Genomic DNA, 21,013 nt, shown 5'->3' with positions numbered 1-21,013 from the left:
ATGATCAGGGTTGTATAGGGTAAACACACCACACCGGAGATGTTCTGTAATGATGTTCTGCCTTCTCCTCCTGCTCTTGTTTCACTTGACATGAGATGTGTAGAACACTTAGGAGGCCACTTGCTTCACCCAACCAGATCTTTATTTAAATTTGTATTATTTTGTGCATTCTACACACATTTCACATACATCACACTTTTTTTAAACACTAGTTATATAGCTAAATACATACTGAACAAAAATATAAACGCAACATGCAACAATTTCAAAGATTTTACTGAGTTACAGTTCATATAAGGAAATTAGCCCATTTAAATAAATTCATTACGTCCTAATCTATGGATTTCACATGACTGGGAATACAGATATGCATCTGTTGGTCACAGACACCTTAAAAAGAAAGTTAGGGCCGTGGATCAGAAAACCAGTCAGTATCTGGTGTGACCACCATTTGCCTCATGCAACGCGACACGTTTCCTTTGCATAGAGTTGATTGTGGCCTGTGGAATGTTGTCCCACTCCTCTTCAATGGATATTGGAGAGAACTGCATAACGCTGTCATACACGTGGATGTAGAGCATCCGAAACATGCTCAATGTCTGGTGAGTATGCAGGTCATGGAAGAACTGGGACATTTTCCGGTTCCAGGAATTGTGTAGAGATCCTTGCGACATGGGGCTGCGCATTATCATGCTGAAACATGAGGGGATTGCAGTGGATAAATGACAATGGGCCTCAGGATCTCATCACGGTATCTCTGTGCATTCAAATTGCCATTGATAAAATGCAGTTGTGTTCGTTGTCTGTTTATGCCTGCCCATACCATAACCCCACCGCCACCACGGAGCACCCTGTTCACAACGTTGATATCAGCAAACTGCTCGCCCACACGACGCCATACACGTGGTATGCGGTTGTGAGGTGGGTTGAAAGTACTGACAAATTCTAAAAACGACGTTGGAGGCGACATAACCTGTAGTAGAGAAATTAACATTAAATGATCTGGCAACAGCTTTAGTGGACATTCCTGCAGTCAGCATGCCAATTGCACTCTCCCTCAAAACTTGAGACATCTGTGGCATAGTATTGTGACACAAAACTGCATTTTTTTTTTTGTGGTATTTTATTGTCACCAGCACAAGGTGCCACTGTGTAAGGATCATGCTGTTTAATCAGCTTCTTGACATGCCACAACGGTCAGGTTTATCTTGGCAGGAGAAATGCTCACTAACAGGGAAGTAAACACATTTGTAGACAACATTTGAGAGAAATAAGCTTTTTGTCTGTATGGAACATTTCTGGGATAATTTATTTCAGCTCATAAAACATGGGACCAACACTTTACATGTTGCGTTTTATATTTTTGTTCAGTGTAGTTATTTGATATACATTACATCTGGATAGATAGCACTTAAACACATCCAGTATATATTATAAATAGTATGTTCAGTCATAACTATTATAGATCATGAGCTTTTAAAACTACCCCTCAGCTGCTCGCAGCCCATCCCACCTATCTCTGTAAACCACCCCTCAGCTGCTCGCAGCCCATCCCACCTATCTCCGTAAACCACCCCTCAGCTGCTCGCAGCCCATCCCACCTATCTCCGTAAACCAGCCCTCAGCTGCTCGCAGCCATCCCACCTATCTCCGTAAACCAGCCCTCAGCTGCTCGCAGCCCATCCCACCTATCTCCGTAAACCACCCCTCAGCTGCTCGCAGCCCATCCCACCTATCTCCGTAAACCAGCCCTCAGCTGCTCGCAGCCCATCCCACCTATCTCCGTAAACCACCCCTCAGCTGCTCCCAGTCCGTCCCACCTATCTCCGTAAACCACCCCTCAGCTGCTCGCAGCCCATCCCACCTATCTCCGTAAACCAGCCCTCAGCTGCTCGCAGCCCATCCCACCTATCTCCGTAAACCACCCCTCAGCTGCTCGCAGCCCATCCCACCTATCTCCGTAAACCACCCCTCAGCTGCTCGCAGCCCATCCCACCTATCTCCGTAAACCAGCCCTCAGCTGCTCGCAGCCCATCCCACCTATCTCCGTAAACCACCCCTCAGCTGCTCGCAGCCCATCCCACCTATCTCCGTAAACCACCCCTCAGCTGCTCGCAGTCCATCCCACCTATCTCCGTAAACCAGCCCTCAGCTGCTCGCAGCCCATCCCACCTATCTCTGTAAACCACCCCTCAGCTGCTCGCAGTCCGTCCCACCTATCTCCGTAAACCAGCCCTCAGCTGCTCGCAGCCCATCCCACCTATCTCCGTAAACCACCCCTCAGCTGCTCGCAGTCCGTCCCTCCTATCTCCGTAAACCACCCCTCAGCTGCTCGCAGTCCATCCCACCTATCTCCGTAAACCACCCCTCAGCTGCTCGCAGTCCATCCCACCTATCTCCGTAAACCACCCTCTTATGATTTCCATGTGCCATATATGAGATGGCTGTATGCCCCGTTCTGTTGGTAGCAAGACCTTTGTGGCATAATTTATAATACCTACCATGCCATGACAACGACCATAGGAGTTGGATATACAGTACAAACAGATCTGGGACCAGGTTACATCAGTGAGCTTTCCTTTCCCCTCAACAATGCATTCAACCGTTTCTCTGCTGACCCCCTGACACCTGAGCCCAATGCCTACCTGCCCTTTCTAACTTGCTCAGCCACTCTGACACAATGCAGGAAATCAGGACAGCACAAAGTCACCTATCATGTGATCTACTCTCTTATCAGCTTAACACCCTATTTTTTCTGGCCCTGCAGATCACAGCCCTAGTGATGCATCCTAGTGTGTAACGCTCATGTGGTTTCCATGCCGTAGTTGGTGTTGTGGGATCCATTCAGTGGTGTAAAAATACTTTAAAATACACACTTAACTTTGTAGGTGTGTCTGTACTTTACTATAGATAGATATTTGTTTAAACATTTACTTCACTACATTCCTAAAGAAAATAATGTACTTTTTACTCCATACATTTTCCCCAAACTCCAAAGTGCTCATTACATTTAGAATGCTTAGCAGGACAGATAAAATGGTCCAAGTAACATCAAATCTAATTTTATTTGTCACATGCGCCGAATACAACACATATAGACCTTAACATGAAATGCTTAATTACAAGCCCTTAACCAACAATGCAGTTCAAGAAAGAGTTAAGAAAATATTTACTAAATAAACTAAAGGAATTTTTAAAATAAAAAGTAACACAATAAAATAACAATAACGAGACTATATACAGGGGGTACTGGTACAGAGTCAATGTGCGGGGGTACAGGTTAGTCGAGGTAATTTGTACATGTAGGTAGAGGTAAAGTGACTATGCATAGATAATAAACAGCAAGTAGCTGTAGTGTAAACACAAAGGGGGGGGGGGGGGGGGGTCAATGTAAATTGTCCGGGTAGCCATTTGATTAATTGTTCAGCAGTCATATGCCTTGGCGGTAGAAGCTGTTAAGGAACCTGTTGGACCTAGACTTGGTGCTCCGGTACCGCTTGCTGTGCGGTAGCAGAGAGAACAGTCTATGACTTGGGTGACTGGAGTCTCTGACAATTTTGTGGGCCTTCCTCTGACACCGCCTAGTATATACTGTAGGTCCTTCATGGCAGGAAGCTTGGCCCCAGTGATGTACTGGGTCGTATGCACTACCCTCTGTGGCGCCTTACAGTCAAATGCCTAGCAGTTGCATAACAGGCGGTGATGCAACTGGTCAGGATGCTCTTGATGGTGCAGCTGTAGAACTTTGAGGATCTGAGGACCTATGCCAAATCTTTACAGTCTCCTGAGAGGAAAAGGGTGTTTTCATGCCCTCATGACTGTCTTGGTGTGTTTGGACCATGATTGTGGTTATGTGGACACCAAGGAACTTGAAACTCTGTGAATGGGGGCATGTTCGGCCCTCCTTTCCTGTAGTCCACGATCAGCTCCTGTCACGGTCGTCATATGGATGAGACCAAGGCACCAGGTGGTAAGCTTACAGACTTCTTTATTAAAGAAAGAACACTGAACAAAACTAACAAAACAACAAAACGAACCGTGACGCAAATATGGCTAGTGCAGACAGGCAACTAAACATAGAATAAGAACCCACAAACTACCAAAGGAATATGGCTACCTAAATATGGTCCCTAATCAGAGACAATGATAAACAGCTGCCTCTGATTGAGAACCAATCTAGGTAACCATAGACATATAAACACCTTGACTTACAAAAACCCCTAGACAATACAAAAACTAAACAAACCACCCTCGTCACACCCTGACCTAACCAAAATAATAAAGAAAACAAAGATAACTAAGGTCAGGGCGTGACAGCTCCTTTGTCTTGCTCACATTGACGGATAGATTGCTGTCCTGGCACCACACTGCCAGGTCTCTGACTCTAGGCTGTCTCATCGGTGTCGGTGATCAGGCCTACCACTGTTGTCATCAGCAAACTTAATGATGGTGTTGGAGTCGTGCTTGGCCACACAGTTGTGGGTGAACAAGGAGTACAGGAGGGGACTAAGCACGCACCCCTGAGGGGCCCCCGTGTTGAGGAACAGCAGGGCAGATGTGTTGTTGCCTACCCTTACCATCTGGATCCAGTTGCAGAGGGAGGTGCTTAGTCCCAGGGTCCTTAGCTTAGTGATGGGCACAATGGTGTTGAATGCTGATCTGTAGTCAATGAACAGCATTCTCACATAGGTGTTCCTTTTGTCCAGGTGGGAAAGGGCAGTGTGGAGTGCGATTGAGATTGCATCTGTGGATCTGTTGGGGCAGTGTGCAAATTGGAGTGGGTTTAGTGTTTCCAGGATGATGGTGTTGATGTGAGCACTTTATGGCTACCGACGTGAGTGCTATGGGTGGTAGTCATTTAGGCAGGTTACCTTCGGTTTCTTGGGCACAGGGACTCTGGTGATCAGCTTGAAACATGTAGGTATTACAGACTCTGTCAGGGAAGGGTTGAAAATGTCAGTGAAGACACTTGCCAGTTGTTCCGCTCATGTTCTGAGTACAAGTCCTGGTAATCCGCCTTGTGAATGTATTGACGCTTTGCCTGTGATGGTTCATCTAAGGGCAGCATAGCGAAATGTCTTATAAGCGTCCGGATTAGTGTCCCGCTCAATGAAAGTGGCAGCTCTAGCCTCTAGATCGGTGAGGATGTTGCCTACAACTGTCTTTTATACAGGTAACGAGTTCAAACAGGTGCAGTTAATACAGGTAATGAGTAGAGAACAGGAGGGCTTCTTAAAGAAAAACTAACAGGTCTGTGAGAGCCGGAATTCTTACTGGTTGGTAGGTGATCAAATACTTATGTCATGCAATAAAATGCAAATTAATTACTTAAAAATCATACAATGCGATTTTGATTCCGTCTCTCACAGTTGAAGTGTACCTATGATAATAATTACAGACCTCTTCTACATGCTTTGTAATTAGGAAAACCTGCAAAATCGGCAGTGTATCAAACACTTGTTCCTCCCACTGCATATCCTCCTCTGGATATAGTCTGCACTTTTGGGGGGTAGGATGGAGGATATTTTGGGTCAAAGGTGCCGAGCGCACTTGTGTTAGTCAGGCGGAGAAATATCCCCCTAATGTCTTTGCAACCAGAGCGGAGGGCAGAGAGCTTCTTCATCATATTTTAATCTGAGCCAGTACTGGCCTGTAGTGTGGCTATGAGGGAGTTTAGTCATAGATGTGTCTTGCATGCTACACTAAGCATGAAGTACACAGAGAAATAGCCATTGCAATTATACAAAACAAAAATTTGATTATAAAGAAGGAAGCACAATACAAACAACAACAAGGCAATTTGAGTTCACCGAAGTGTTAAGCAGAAACCAGGTCATGTAATTGAAATATTTGTCATAATGAAGATGAAAGAAGCACGAGAGAGAGAAGCTCCAGATGTAATGAAGGAAGGAACTCGAAGAAAGGCATCAAAGACTAAGACATAAAACACTTCATTACCCCAAAGGCCAACTTTCAAAAGGCTCCTCCACAAAAAAACTAGAGAGAGAAAGAATAGCTACAGTCTCTGCTTCAAGAAATCCTTGTTTGTTTTTGGAGTTTTCCTCCAATAACGTATTGCTTCCAGAGGATTATTTCAGGATCAATGCTGAACAGGAAGCACATATGTTGCAGTAGTCTTCTCGCTACGTCCTTGTATAAGGAAGAAAAGGTCTGTGGTTGTCCCACAGTTAGCCTCACAAAGTACAAAAGCAATCTGATGCCAAAGCCTCGTTGATTGATTGACTGTGATTTAGGCTCCTGAAATTACGTCCAGCTTTGTCGACATAGTTGCCTTGATGTCAAATGAAGGGAAGTTAAGGAGCCAAAGAACTGTGCATATCCATCCCCACCAACCTTAGTATTACAAAAGAGCAGCAGAGGCTTCCATAGGGGAACTAAATTGTTGAGATTCCTGCCATATCTGTAAGGCTCCATGCTTGTGTAAGACAACGTGTATAGTACATTTACATAACTATTGAATATAAGCTCTCTGAAGACAACCCTCTAAATCTACGTGATTCGATTATTAGCTATGGCCAATTTCCCTTATTTTCTGAAGCCTTCAGACACTTGAGTTTTATTAGGGGAAATTCCTTTGGTTTCCCAGATCTCATGTTTTGCCTTCTCCATAACTAAGTTGTTGGTATGAAGTAGGGCTGGGCGATATGGCCAAAATATTATATCACGGAATATTTTAAAAAATTGGACGGTATGACGGTATGTTGAGATTTAAATAGGTACAGTTCTACATTGCTCTATGAGTAGTGAGTGATCCTAGAGTGGCAACACATACATTCTACATGATTTCATTGAGTCTTTCTCCATTCTGATTGTTTTATACTGTTCAATTCAACTTCAACCAAAACAAATGTCAGCACTTTTATCATTTCTGCATTTCCTGCGCTCAATTGCAGTCGTGAAAAAAGTACCCAATTGTCATGCTTGAGTAATTTTCTATGAACATATCTTTACTTTTACTGTAGTAAAAGTGAGTCACCCAGCAAAATACTACTTGAGTAAAAGTCTAAAAGTATTTTGTTTTAAATATACTTAAGTATCAAAAGTAAATGTAATTGAAAAAAATGTACTTAAGTATCAAAAGTACTTAAGTATTTTACACCACTGCTCAATTGAGATAATTTCCACACTGCCACGTAGGGCTGCACGATATGGGAAAATAATATAGGATTTATTTTTAACCAAACGTTGCAATTGTGAGTTCACTTGCGAATTAGAGCAAAACTGTTGGAATCATGGAAATAGAATGACTAGTCTAATTATATACCGTAGTTAGAATATAATAGTGGGTACTTTGAATACAGTGTTGTTTGAGATGACAGCGAAAGAAAATGCCAGGGAGGAGTTATTGAGACAGGGTAGGAACTAAAGTGTTGATAACTGTTTCCTAGGGGATCCTAAAAGCTTTGGCTACATTGCGTGTCTTCTCCTAGCTACCCTATGTAGCTAACATGTTATTACTTTGCATATTCATCTTCAATTTAGAAGATACTCTCGCACAAACAACATGCTGATTTAGGTCTACACCATCACTGGTTTTATCAGCCTGTATTAGCTAGCTACGTTCTCTTACTCAGAACATATATTAGCTAGCTATTAGCATTACCGGCTAGCAGTTAGCGTCTCACAAGATTTTGGTCAACTTGCAAAGAAAAGACAAACTAGCTGTTTGCTGATGTAAGAAACACAAACTAACAGTGTCATTATAGAACGCAAGTGGATTTATAATATCTATTTAGGGCTAGGCGTCCTGCTGGAGGGCGCGCAATTCAAATAAATAATCCCAAAAATTATGGATATTAAACATTTAGGTACAGTTGAAGTCGGAAGTTTACATACACTTAGGTTGGAGTCATTAAAACTCGTTTTTCAAACACTCCACAAATTTCTTGTAAACAAACTATAGTTTTGGCAAGTTGGTTAGGACATCTACTTTGTGCATGACACAAGTAATGTTTTCTACAATTGTTTACAGACAGATTATTTCACTTATAATTCACTGTTTCACAATTGCAGTGGGTCAGAAGTGTACACACATTAAGTTGACTGTGCCTTTAAACAGCTTGGAAAAGTCGAGAAAATTATGTCATAGCTTTAGAAGCTTCTGATAGGCTAGTTGACATCATTTGAGTCAATTCGAGGTGTACCTGTGGATGTATTTCAAGGCCTGCCTTCAAACTCAGTGCCTCTTTGCTTGATATCATGGGAAAATCAAAAGAAATCAGACCAAAACACCATGGGACCACGCAGCCATCATACTGCTCAGGAAGGAGACTTGTTCTATCTCCTAGAGATTAATGTACTTAAATGTACTGGTGCGAAAAGTGCAAATCAATCCCAGAGCAACAGAAAAGGACCTTGTGAAGATGCTGGAGGAAACAGGTACAAAAGTATCTATAGCCACAGTAAAACATGTCCTATATATCAACATAACCTGAAAGGCCGCTCAGCAAGGAGGAATGCACTGCTCCAAAACCTCCATAAAGAAGCCAGACTATGGTTTGCAACTGCACATGGGGACAAAGATTGTACTTTTTGGAGAAATGTCCTCTGGTCTGATGAAACAAAAATAGAACTGTTTGGCCATAATGACCATCGTTATGTTTAGAGAAAAAAGGGGGAGGCTTGCAAGCCGAAGAGCACCATCCCAACTGTGAAGCACGGGGGTGACAGCATCATGTTGTGGGGGTGCTTTGCTGCAGGAGGGACTGGTGCACTCCACAAAATAGCTGGCATCACGAGGGAGGAAAATGATGTGGATATTTTGAAGCAACATCTCAAGACATCAGTCAGGAAGTTAAAGCTTGGTCGCAAATGGGTCTTCCAAATGGACAATGACCCCAAGCATACTTCCAAAGTTGTGGCAAAATGGCTGAAAGACAACAAAGTCAAGGTATTGGAGTGGCCATCACAAAGCCCTGACCTCAATCCTAAAGAACATTTGTGGGCAGAACTGAGAAAGCGTGTGAGCAAGGAGGCCTACAAATCTGACTCAGTTACACCAGTTCTGTCAGGAGGAATGGGTCAAAATTCACCCAACTTACTGTGGGAAGCTTGTGGAAAGCTACCCAAAACATTTGACCCAAGTTAAACAATTTAAAGGCAATGCTACCAAATACTGATTGAGTGTATGTAAACTTCTGACCTTGTGGAAAAGTGATGAAAGAAATAAAAGCTGAAATAAATCACTCTCTCTGCTATTATTCTGACATTTCACATTCTTAAAATAAAGTGGTGATCCTAACTGACCTAAGACAGGGAATTTGTACTAGGATTAAATGTCAGGAATTGTGAAACTGAGTTTAAATGTATTTGGCTAAGGTGTATGTAAACCTCCGACTTCAACTGTACATATGTGTCTTATATCGGTTGAAAGCTTAAATTCTTGTTAATCTAACTGCACCGTTCAATATACAGTAGCTATTACAACAAAAACATGCCATGCGATTGTTTGAGGACGGCGCCCCTCATCAAAATATTTTTCCACCAGCACAGGTTTCATAAATTCATAAATAGCGATTAAATTTTCACCTACTTTTTGAAAATCTTTCTTCTATTTGTAATCCAAAGGGTCCCAGCTATAACATGTCGTTTTGTTAGATGCAATCCTTCTTTATACCCCAAAAAGTCTGATTAGTTGGTGACATCGATTTGAGTAATGCTCTCGTTCAACAGGCAGAGAAAGGATTCTGGAAATCTACCCCTAAACTTTGTTTCATCAAGTGAAAATACATTTCTATTAACTCCTCAGATACCCTAAAATGTAGTCAAACTATAATATTTCTTACGGAAAGATGTATGTTCAATAGTTAACCGATTTTAGCAGGTGCATTCTATCTTCATGGCACACGCAAACACTAATTTCCAAACCTGTGTCCCTGTAGTAAAACTGTAGTAACACTGATATTTCTTATTAGTTTTTGAAGTTACAACCCCGAATGACTTATGACTTAATTTTGTGCCATTCTAAGAGGATGGTCTCTTTCAAAAAATTAATTCAGGTTGCTTTTTCTTTGGATTTTCTCCTACCACATCTATTGTGTTATATTCTCCTACATAATTATTACATTTCTACAAACTTCTAAGTGTTTTCTTTCCAATGGTACCAATTATATGCATGTCCTGGCTTCAGGGCCTGAGCAACAGGCAGTTTACTTTGGGCATGTCATTCAGGCGGAAATTGAGAAAAAAGTGGCCTAGCCTAGATAAGAAGCAAAGAGAAAACGGCATTGTGGTCATCAACGTTATTGCATGTGCTGCATTGACCATGTAGACTGAATGCAAGTGTTTCGTGGTTGAGGAACATCAAATGCGCTCCTTGAGTGACAGGGGGTGTGGTTAGGTCTGTGTGGAAAGTGGCACAGAGAGAAAGAGCAGAGAGAGACTCAAGTAGCGAAGTAAACTACAAAAATTGGCATTACACATGGTGTATCACATTTAACAAACCAAACATTCAAATACCATTATAGAAGGTAAAGTAACAATCCAAACCGGTCCCTGCAACAATACCGGTATATCATAAAATACGGTATACCTCCCAGCCCTAGTATGAAGTTGTTCCATCTTCTCCTTCTCCAGATGTCAGCCATTTGAATGAGCACAGAACTCAGATCAGAGGTAACAAACCATAAAACAAAATGATAAGCTTCAGGATGTCAATATTTGATCATACTGCCTCTTACAAGACAGTCCTCTTATCCACTGCCTGAATGGGGCACAAAGGGCCTCTTTCAACCAACGCTTATAATGCCAATGTCCCACACCCACACTGTCAGGAATCAAATGAAATAATTTGTCCCCTGCGCCGAATACAACACCTTACAGTGAAATGCTTATTTACAAGCCCGTAACCAACAATGCTTTAAGAAGTTAAGAAAAACAGTAAATAAAGTAACAAATAATTAAACAGCAGCAGTAAAACAACAAGCAAGGCTTTATACAGGGGGTACCGGTACAGAGTCAATGTGGAGGCTATATACAGGGTATTACGGTACAGAGTCAATGTGGAGGCTATATACAGGGGGGTACCGGTACAGAGTCAATGTGGAGGCTATATACAGGGGGTACCGGTACAGAGTCAATGTGGAGGCTATATACAGGGGGGTACCGGTACAGAGTCAATGTGGAGACTATATACAGGGTATTACGGTACAGAGTCAATGTGGAGGCTATATACAGGGGGTACCGGTACAGAGTCAATGTGGAGGCTATATACAGGGTATTACGGTACAGAGTCAATGTGGAGGCTATATACAGGGGGTACCGGTACAGAGTCAATGTGGAGACTATATACAGGGGGTACCGGTACAGAGTCAATGTGGAGGCTATATACAGGGGGTACCGGTACAGAGTCAATGTGGAGGCTATATACAGGGGGTACCGGTACAGAGTCAATGTGGAGACTATATACAGGGGGTACCGGTACAGAGTCAATGTGGAGGCTATATACAGGGGGTACCGGTACAGAGTCAATGTGGAGGCTATATACAGGGGGAACCGGTACAGAGTCAATGTGGAGGCTATATACAGGGGGTACCGGTACAGAGTCAATGTGGAGACTATATACAGGGTATTACGGTACAGAGTCAATGTGGAGGCTATATACAGGGGGTACCGGTACAGAGTCAATGTGGAGGCTATATACAGGGGGTACCGGTACAGAGTCAATGTGGAGGCTATATACAGGGGGTACCGGTACAGAGTCAATGTGGAGACTATATACAGGGGGTACCGGTACAGAGTCAATGTGGAGGCTATATACAGGGGGTACCGGTACAGAGTCAATGTGGAGGCTATATACAGGGGGAACCGGTACAGAGTCAATGTGGAGGCTATATACAGGGGGTACCGGTACAGAGTCAATGTGGAGACTATATACAGGGTATTACGGTACAGAGTCAATGTGGAGGCTATATACAGGGGGTACCGGTACAGAGTCAATGTGGAGGCTATATACAGGGGGTACCGGTACAGAGTCAATGTGGAGGCTATATACAGGGGGAACCGGTACAGAGTCAATGTGGAGGCTATATACAGGGTATTATGGTACAGAGTCAATGTGGAGGCTATATACAGGGGGTACCGGTACAGAGTCAATGTGGAGGCTATATACAGGGGGTACCGGTACAGAGTCAATGTGGAGGCTATATACAGGGGGTACCGGTACAGAGTCAATGTGGAGACTATATACAGGGGGTACCGGTACAGAGTCAATGTGGAGGCTATATACAGGGGGTACCGGTACAGAGTCAATGTGGAGGCTATATACAGGGGGAACCGGTACAGAGTCAATGTGGAGGCTATATACAGGGGGTACCGGTACAGAGTCAATGTGGAGACTATATACAGGGTATTACGGTACAGAGTCAATGTGGAGGCTATATACAGGGGGTACCGGTACAGAGTCAATGTGGAGGCTATATACAGGGGGTACCGGTACAGAGTCAATGTGGAGGCTATATACAGGGGGAACCGGTACAGAGTCAATGTGGAGGCTATATACAGGGGGTACCGGTACAGAGTCAATGTGGAGGCTATATACAGGGGGTACCGGTACAGAGTCAATGTGGAGGCTATATACAGGGTACCGGTACAGAGTCAATGTGGAGGCTATATACAGGGGGTACCGGTATAGAGTCAGTGTGGAGGCTATATACAGGGGGAACCGGTACAGAGTCAATGTGGAGGCTATATACAGGGTATTACGGTACAGAGTCAATGTGGAGGCTATATACAGGGGGTACCGGTACAGAGTCAATGTGGAGGCTATATACAGGGTACCGGTACAGAGTCAATGTGGAGGCTATATACAGGGGGTACCGGTATAGAGTCAGTGTGGAGGCTATATACAGGGGGTACCGGTATAGAGTCAATGTGGAGGCTATATACAGGGGGTACCGGTACAGAGTCAATGTGGAGGCTATATACAGGGGGAACCGGTACAGAGTCAATGTGGAGGCTATATACAGGGTATTACGGTACAGAGTCAATGTGGAGGCTATATACAGGGGGGTACCGGTACAGAGTCAATGTGGAGGCTATATACAGGGTACCGGTACAGAGTCAATGTGGAGGCTATATACAGGGGGTACCGGTATAGAGTCAGTGTGGAGGCTATATACAGGGGGTACCGGTATAGAGTCAATGTGGAGGCTATATACAGGGGGTACCGGTACAGAGTCAGTGTGGAGGCTATATACAGGGGGTACCGGTATAGAGTCAATGTGGAGGCTATATACAGGGGGTACCGGTACAGAGTCAGTGTGGAGGCTATATACAGGGTATTACGGTACAGAGTCAGTGTGGAGGCTATATACAGGGGGGTACCGGTACAGAGTCAATGTGGAGGCTATATACAGGGGGTACCGGTACAGAGTCAATGTGGAGGCTATATACAGGTGGTACCAGTACAGAGTCAATGTGGAGGCTATATACAGGGGGTACCGGTACAGAGTCAGTGTGGAGGCTATATACAGGGTATTACGGTACAGAGTCAGTGTGGAGGCTATATACAGGGGGTACCGGTACAGAGTCAGTGTGGAGGCTATATACAGGGGGTACCGGTACAGAGTCAATGTGGAGGCTATATACAGGGGGTACTGATACAGAGTCAATGTGGAGGCTATATACAGGGGGTACTGGTACAGAGTCAATGTGGAGGCTATATACAGGGGGTACCGGTACAGAGTCAATGTGGAGGCTATATACAGGGGGCACCGGTACAGAGTCAATGTGGAGGCTATATACAGGGGGTACCGGTACAGAGTCAGTGTGGAGGCTATATACAGGGGGTACCGGTACAGAGTCAATGTGGAGGCTATATACAGGGGGTACTGATACAGAGTCAATGTGGAGGCTATATACAGGGGGTACTGGTACAGAGTCAATGTGGAGGCTATATACAGGGGGTACCGGTACAGAGTCAATGTGGAGGCTATATACAGGGGGCACCGGTACAGAGTCAATGTGGAGGCTATATACAGGGGGTACAGTGACAGAGTCAATGTGGAGGCTATATACAGGGTGTTACGGTACAGAGTCAATGTGGAGGCTATATACAGGGTGTTACGGTACAGAGTCAATGTGGAGGCTATATACAGGGGGGTACCGGTACAGAGTCAATGTGGAGGCTATATACAGGGGGGTACCAGTACAGAGTCAATGTGGAGGCTATATACAGGGTGTTACGGTACAGAGTCAATGTGGAGGCTATATACAGGGTATTACGGTACAGAGTCAATGTGGAGGCTATATACAGGGGAACCAGTACAGAGTCAATGTGGAGGCTATATACAGGGGGTACCAGTACAGAGTCAATGTGGAGGCTATATACAGGGGGTACCAGTACAGAGTCAATGTGGAGGCTATATACAGGGGGTACCAGTACAGAGTCAATGTGGAGGCTATATACAGGGTATTACGGTACAGAGTCAATGTGGAGGCTATATACAGGGTATTACGGTACAGAGTCAATGTGGAGGCTATATACAGGGGGTACCAGTACAGAGTCAATGTGGAGGCTATATACAGGGGGTACCAGTACAGAGTCAATGTGGAGGCTATATACAGGGTATTACGGTACAGAGTCAATGTGGAGGCTATATACAGGGGGTACCAGTACAGAGTCAATGTGGAGGCTATATACAGGGGGGTACCAGTACAGAGTCAATGTGGAGGCTATATACAGGGTATTACGGTACAGAGTCAATGTGGAGGCTATACAGGGGACAGAGAGTCAGTGGAGGCTATATACAGGGTATCGGTACAGAGTCAATGTGGAGGCTATATACAGGGTGTTCGGTACAGAGTCAATGTGGAGGCTATATACAGGGGGTACCGGTACAGAGTCAATGTGGAGGCTATATACAGGGGTTACGGTACAGAGTCAATGTGGAGGCTATATACAGGGTATTACCGGTACAGAGTCAATGTGGAGGCTATATACAGGGGTTACGGTACAGAGTCAATGTGGAGGCTATATACAGGGGGTACGGTACAGAGTCAATGTGGAGGCTATATACAGGGGTACGGTACAGAGTCAATGTGGAGGCTATATACAGGGGTACGGTACAGAGTCAATGTGGAGGCTATATACAGGGGTTACGGTACAGAGTCAATGTGGAGGCTATATACAGGGGTACCGGTACAGAGTCAATGTGGAGGCTATATACAGGGGTACCGGTACAGAGTCAATGTGGAGGCTATATACAGGGGGTACGGTACAGAGTCAATGTGGAGGCTATATACAGGGGGTACCGGTACAGAGTCAATGTGGAGGCTATATACAGGGGGTACCGGTACAGAGTCAATGTGGAGGCTATATACAGGGGGTACTGGTACAGAGTCAATGTGGAGGCTATATACAGGGGGTTACGGTACAGAGTCAATGTGGAGGCTATATACAGGGGTACCGGTACAGAGTCAATGTGGAGGCTATATACAGGGGGTACCGGTACAGAGTCAATGTGGAGGCTATATACAGGGGGTACGGTACAGAGTCAATGTGGAGGCTATATACAGGGGGTACCGGTACAGAGTCAATGTGGAGGCTATATACAGGGGGTACCGGTACAGAGTCAATGTGGAGGCTATATACAGGGGTACCGGTACAGAGTCAATGTGGAGGCTATATACAGGGGGTACCGGTACAGAGTCAATGTGGAGGCTATATACAGGGGTACGGTACAGAGTCAATGTGGAGGCTATATACAGGGGGTACCGGTACAGAGTCAATGTGGAGGCTATATACAGGGGTACCGGTACAGAGTCAATGTGGAGGCTATATACAGGGGGTACCGGTACAGAGTCAATGTGGAGGCTATATACAGGGGGGTACAGTACAGAGTCATGTGGAGGCTATATACAGGGGTACCGGTACAGAGTCAATGTGGAGGCTATATACAGGGGGTACCGGTACAGAGTCAATGTGGAGGCTATATACAGGGGTACGGTACAGAGTCAATGTGGAGGCTATATACAGGGGTACCGGTACAGAGTCAATGTGGAGGCTATATACAGGGGGTACCGGTACAGAGTCAATGTGGAGGCTATATACAGGGGGTACCGGTACAGAGTCAATGTGGAGGCTATATACAGGGGGTACCGGTACAGAGTCAATGTGGAGGCTATATACAGGGGGTACCGGTACAGAGTCAATGTGGAGGCTATATACAGGGGGTACCGGTACAGAGTCAATGTGGAGGCTATATACAGGGGGTACCGGTACAGAGTCAATGTGGAGGCTATATACAGGGGGTACCGGTACAGAGTCAATGTGGAGGCTATATACAGGGGGTACCGGTACAGAGTCAATGTGGAGGCTATATACAGGGGTACCGGTACAGAGTCAATGTGGAGGCTATATACAGGGGGTACCGGTACAGAGTCAATGTGGAGGCTATATACAGGGGTACCGGTACAGAGTCAATGTGGAGGCTATATACAGGGGGTACCGGTACAGAGTCAATGTGGAGGCTATATACAGGGGGTACCGGTACAGAGTCAATGTGGAGGCTATATACAGGGGTACCGGTACAGAGTCAATGTGGAGGCTATATACAGGGGGTACCGGTACAGAGTCAATGTGGAGGCTATATACAGGGGTACCGGTACAGAGTCAATGTGGAGGCTATATACAGGGGGTACCGGTACAGAGTCAATGTGGAGGCTATATACAGGGGGTACCGGTACAGAGTCAATGTGGAGGCTATATACAGGGGGTACCGGTACAGAGTCAATGTGGAGGCTATATACAGGGGGTACCAGTACGAGTCAATGTGGAGGCTATAATACAGGGGGTACCGGTACAGAGTCAATGTGGAGGCATATACAGGGGGTACCAGTACAGAGTCAATGTGGAGGCTATATACAGGGTGGTACCGGTACGAGTCAATGTGGAGGCTATATACAGGGGTACAGTACAGAGTCAATGTGGAGGCTATATACAGGGGGTACCGTACAGAGTCAATGTGGAGGCTATATACAGGGGGTACGGTACAGAGTCAATGTGGAGGCTATATACAGGGGGTAACCGGTACAGAGTCAATGTGGAGGCTATATACAGTGGGTACCGTACAGAGTCAATGTGGAGGCTATATACAGGGGATACCGGTACAGAAGTCAATGTGGAGGCTATAATACAGTGGGTACCAGTACAGAGTCAATGTGGAGGCTATATACAGGGGGTACTCGGTACAGAGTCAATGTGGAGGCTATATACAGTGGGGTACCAGTACAGAGTCAATGTGGAGGCTATATACGGGTGGTACGTACAGAGTCAATGTGGAGGCTATATACAGGGGGTACCTGTACAGAGTCAATGTGGAGGCTATATACAGGGGTACTGGTACAGAGTCAATGTGGAGGCTATATACAGGGGTACCGGTACAGAGTCAATGTGGAGGCTATATACAGGGGTACCGGTACAGAGTCAATGTGGAGGCTATATACAGGGGGTACCGGTACAGAGTCAATGTGGAGGCTATATACAGGGGGTACCAGTACAGAGTCAATGTGGAGGCTATATACAGGGGGTACCGGTACAGAGTCAATGTGGAGGCTATATACAGGGGGTACCGGTACAGAGTCAATGTGGAGGCTATATACAGGGGGTACCGGTACAGAGTCAATGTGGAGGCTATATACAGGGGGTACCGGTACAGAGTCAATGTGGAGGCTATATACAGGGGGTACCGGTACAGAGTCAATGTGGAGGCTATATACAGGGGGTACCGGTACAGAGTCAATGTGGAGGCTATATACAGGGGGTACCGGTACAGAGTCAATGTGGAGGCTATATACAGGGGTACCGGTACAGAGTCAATGTGGAGGCTATATACAGGGGGTACCGGTACAGAGTCAATGTGGAGGCTATATACAGGGGGTACCGGTACAGAGTCAATGTGGAGGCTATATACAGGGGGTACCGGTACAGAGTCAATGTGGAGGCTATATACAGGGGGTACCGGTACAGAGTCAATGTGGAGGCTATATACAGGGGGTACCGGTACAGAGTCAATGTGGAGGCTATATACAGGGGGTACCGGTACAGAGTCAATGTGGAGGCTATATACAGGGGGTACTGGTACAGAGTCAATGTGGAGGCTATATACAGGGGGTACCGGTACAGAGTCAATGTGGAGGCTATATACAGGGGGTACCGGTACAGAGTCAATGTGGAGGCTATATACAGGGGGTACCGGTACAGAGTCAATGTGGAGGCTATATACAGGGGGTACCGGTACAGAGTCAATGTGGAGGCTATATACAGGGGGTACCGGTACAGAGTCAATGTGGAGGCTATATACAGGGGGTACTGGTACAGAGTCAATGTGGAGGCTATATACAGGGGTACCGGTACAGAGTCAATGTGGAGGCTATATACAGGGGGTACCGGTACAGAGTCAATGTGGAGGCTATATACAGGGGGTACCGGTACAGAGTCAATGTGGAGGCTATATACAGGGGGTACTGGTACAGAGTCAATGTGGAGGCTATATACAGGGGTACCGGTACAGAGTCAATGTGGAGGCTATATACAGGGGTACGGTACAGAGTCAATGTGGAGGCTATATACAGGGGGTACGGTACAGAGTCAATGTGGAGGCTATATACAGGGGTACCGGTACAGAGTCAATGTGGAGGCTATATACAGGGGGTACCGGTACAGAGTCAATGTGGAGGCTATATACAGGGGGTACCGGTACAGAGTCAATGTGGAGGCTATATACAGGGGGTACTGGTACAGAGTCAATGTGGAGGCTATATACAGGGGGTACCGGTACAGAGTCAATGTGGAGGCTATATACAGGGGGTACCGGTACAGAGTCAATGTGGAGGCTATATACAGGGGTACCGGTACAGAGTCAATGTGGAGGCTATATACAGGGGTACCGGTACAGAGTCAATGTGGAGGCTATATACAGGGGTACCGGTACAGAGTCAATGTGGAGGCTATATACAGGGGGTACCGGTACAGAGTCAATGTGGAGGCTATATACAGGGGGTACCGGTACAGAGTCAATGTGGAGGCTATATACAGGGGGTACCGGTACAGAGTCAATGTGGAGGCTATATACAGGGGTACCGGTACAGAGTCAATGTGGAGGCTATATACAGGGGGTACCGGTACAGAGTCAATGTGGAGGCTATATACAGGGGGTACCGGTACAGAGTCAATGTGGAGGCTATATACAGGGGGTACCGGTACAGAGTCAATGTGGAGGCTATATACAGGGGGTACCGGTACAGAGTCAATGTGGAGGCTATATACAGGGGGTACCGGTACAGAGTCAATGTGGAGGCTATATACAGGGGGTACCGGTACAGAGTCAATGTGGAGGCTATATACAGGGGGTACCGGTACAGAGTCAATGTGGAGGCTATATACAGGGGTACCGGTACAGAGTCAATGTGGAGGCTATATACAGGGGGTACCGGTACAGAGTCAATGTGGAGGCTATATACAGGGGGTACCGGTACAGAGTCAATGTGGAGGCTATATACAGGGGGTACCGGTACAGAGTCAATGTGGAGGCTATATACAGGGGGTACCGGTACAGAGTCAATGTGGAGGCTATATACAGGGGGTACCGGTACAGAGTCAATGTGGAGGCTATATACAGGGGGTACCGGTACAGAGTCAATGTGGAGGCTATATACAGGGGGTACCGGTACAGAGTCAATGTGGAGGCTATATACAGGGGGTACTGGTACAGAGTCAATGTGGAGGCTATATACAGGGGTACCGGTACAGAGTCAATGTGGAGGCTATATACAGGGGGTACCGGTACAGAGTCAATGTGGAGGCTATATACAGGGGTACCGGTACAGAGTCAATGTGGAGGCTATATACAGGGGGTACTGGTACAGAGTCAATGTGGAGGCTATATACAGGGGGTACTGGTACAGAGTCAATGTGGAGGCTATATACAGGGGGTACTGGTACAGAGTCAATGTGGAGGCTATATACAGGGGGTACCTGTACAGAGTCAATGTGGAGGCTATATACAGGGGGTACTGGTACAGAGTCAATGTGGAGGCTATATACAGGGGTACTGGTACAGAGTCAATGTGGAGGCTATATACAGGGGGTACCGGTACAGAGTCAATGTGGAGGCTATATACAGGGGGTACCGGTACAGAGTCAATGTGGAGGCTATATACAGAGGGTACCGGTACAGAGTCAATGTGGAGGCTATATACAGGGGGTACCGGTACAGAGTCAATGTGGAGGCTATATACAGGGTATTACGGTACAGAGTCAATGTGGAGGCTATATACAGGGGGTACTGGTACAGAGTCAATGTGGAGGCTATATACAGGGGGTACCGGTACAGAGTCAATGTGGAGGCTATATACAGGGGGTACCGGTACAGAGTCAATGTGGAGGCTATATACAGGGGGTACGGTACAGAGTCAATGTGGAGGCTATATACAGGGGTACCAGTACAGAGTCAATGTGGAGGCTATATACAGGGGGTACCGGTACAGAGTCAATGTGGAGGCTATATACAGGGGTACTGGTACAGAGTCAATGTGGAGGCTATATACAGGGGGTACCGGTACAGAGTCAATGTGGAGGCTATATACAGGGGTACTGGTACAGAGTCAATGTGGAGGCTATATACAGGGGGTACCGGTACAGAGTCAATGTGGAGGCTATATACAGGGGGTACCGGTACAGAGTCAATGTGGAGGCTATATACAGGGGGTACCGGTACAGAGTCAATGTGGAGGCTATATACAGGGGGTACCGGTACAGAGTCAATGTGGAGGCTATATACAGGGGTACGGTACAGAGTCAATGTGGAGGCTATATACAGGGGGTACCGGTACAGAGTCAATGTGGAGGCTATATACAGGGGGTACCGGTACAGAGTCAATGTGGAGGCTATATACAGGGGTACCGGTACAGAGTCAATGTGGAGGCTATATACAGGGGTACCGGTACAGAGTCAATGTGGAGGCTATATACAGGGGTACCGGTACAGAGTCA

The sequence above is a fragment of the Oncorhynchus kisutch genome, linkage group LG29 (assembly GCF_002021735.2).
Source record: "Oncorhynchus kisutch isolate 150728-3 linkage group LG29, Okis_V2, whole genome shotgun sequence".
NCBI lineage: Eukaryota > Metazoa > Chordata > Actinopteri > Salmoniformes > Salmonidae > Oncorhynchus > Oncorhynchus kisutch.
Note: the sequence above shows the minus strand (reverse complement) of the source record.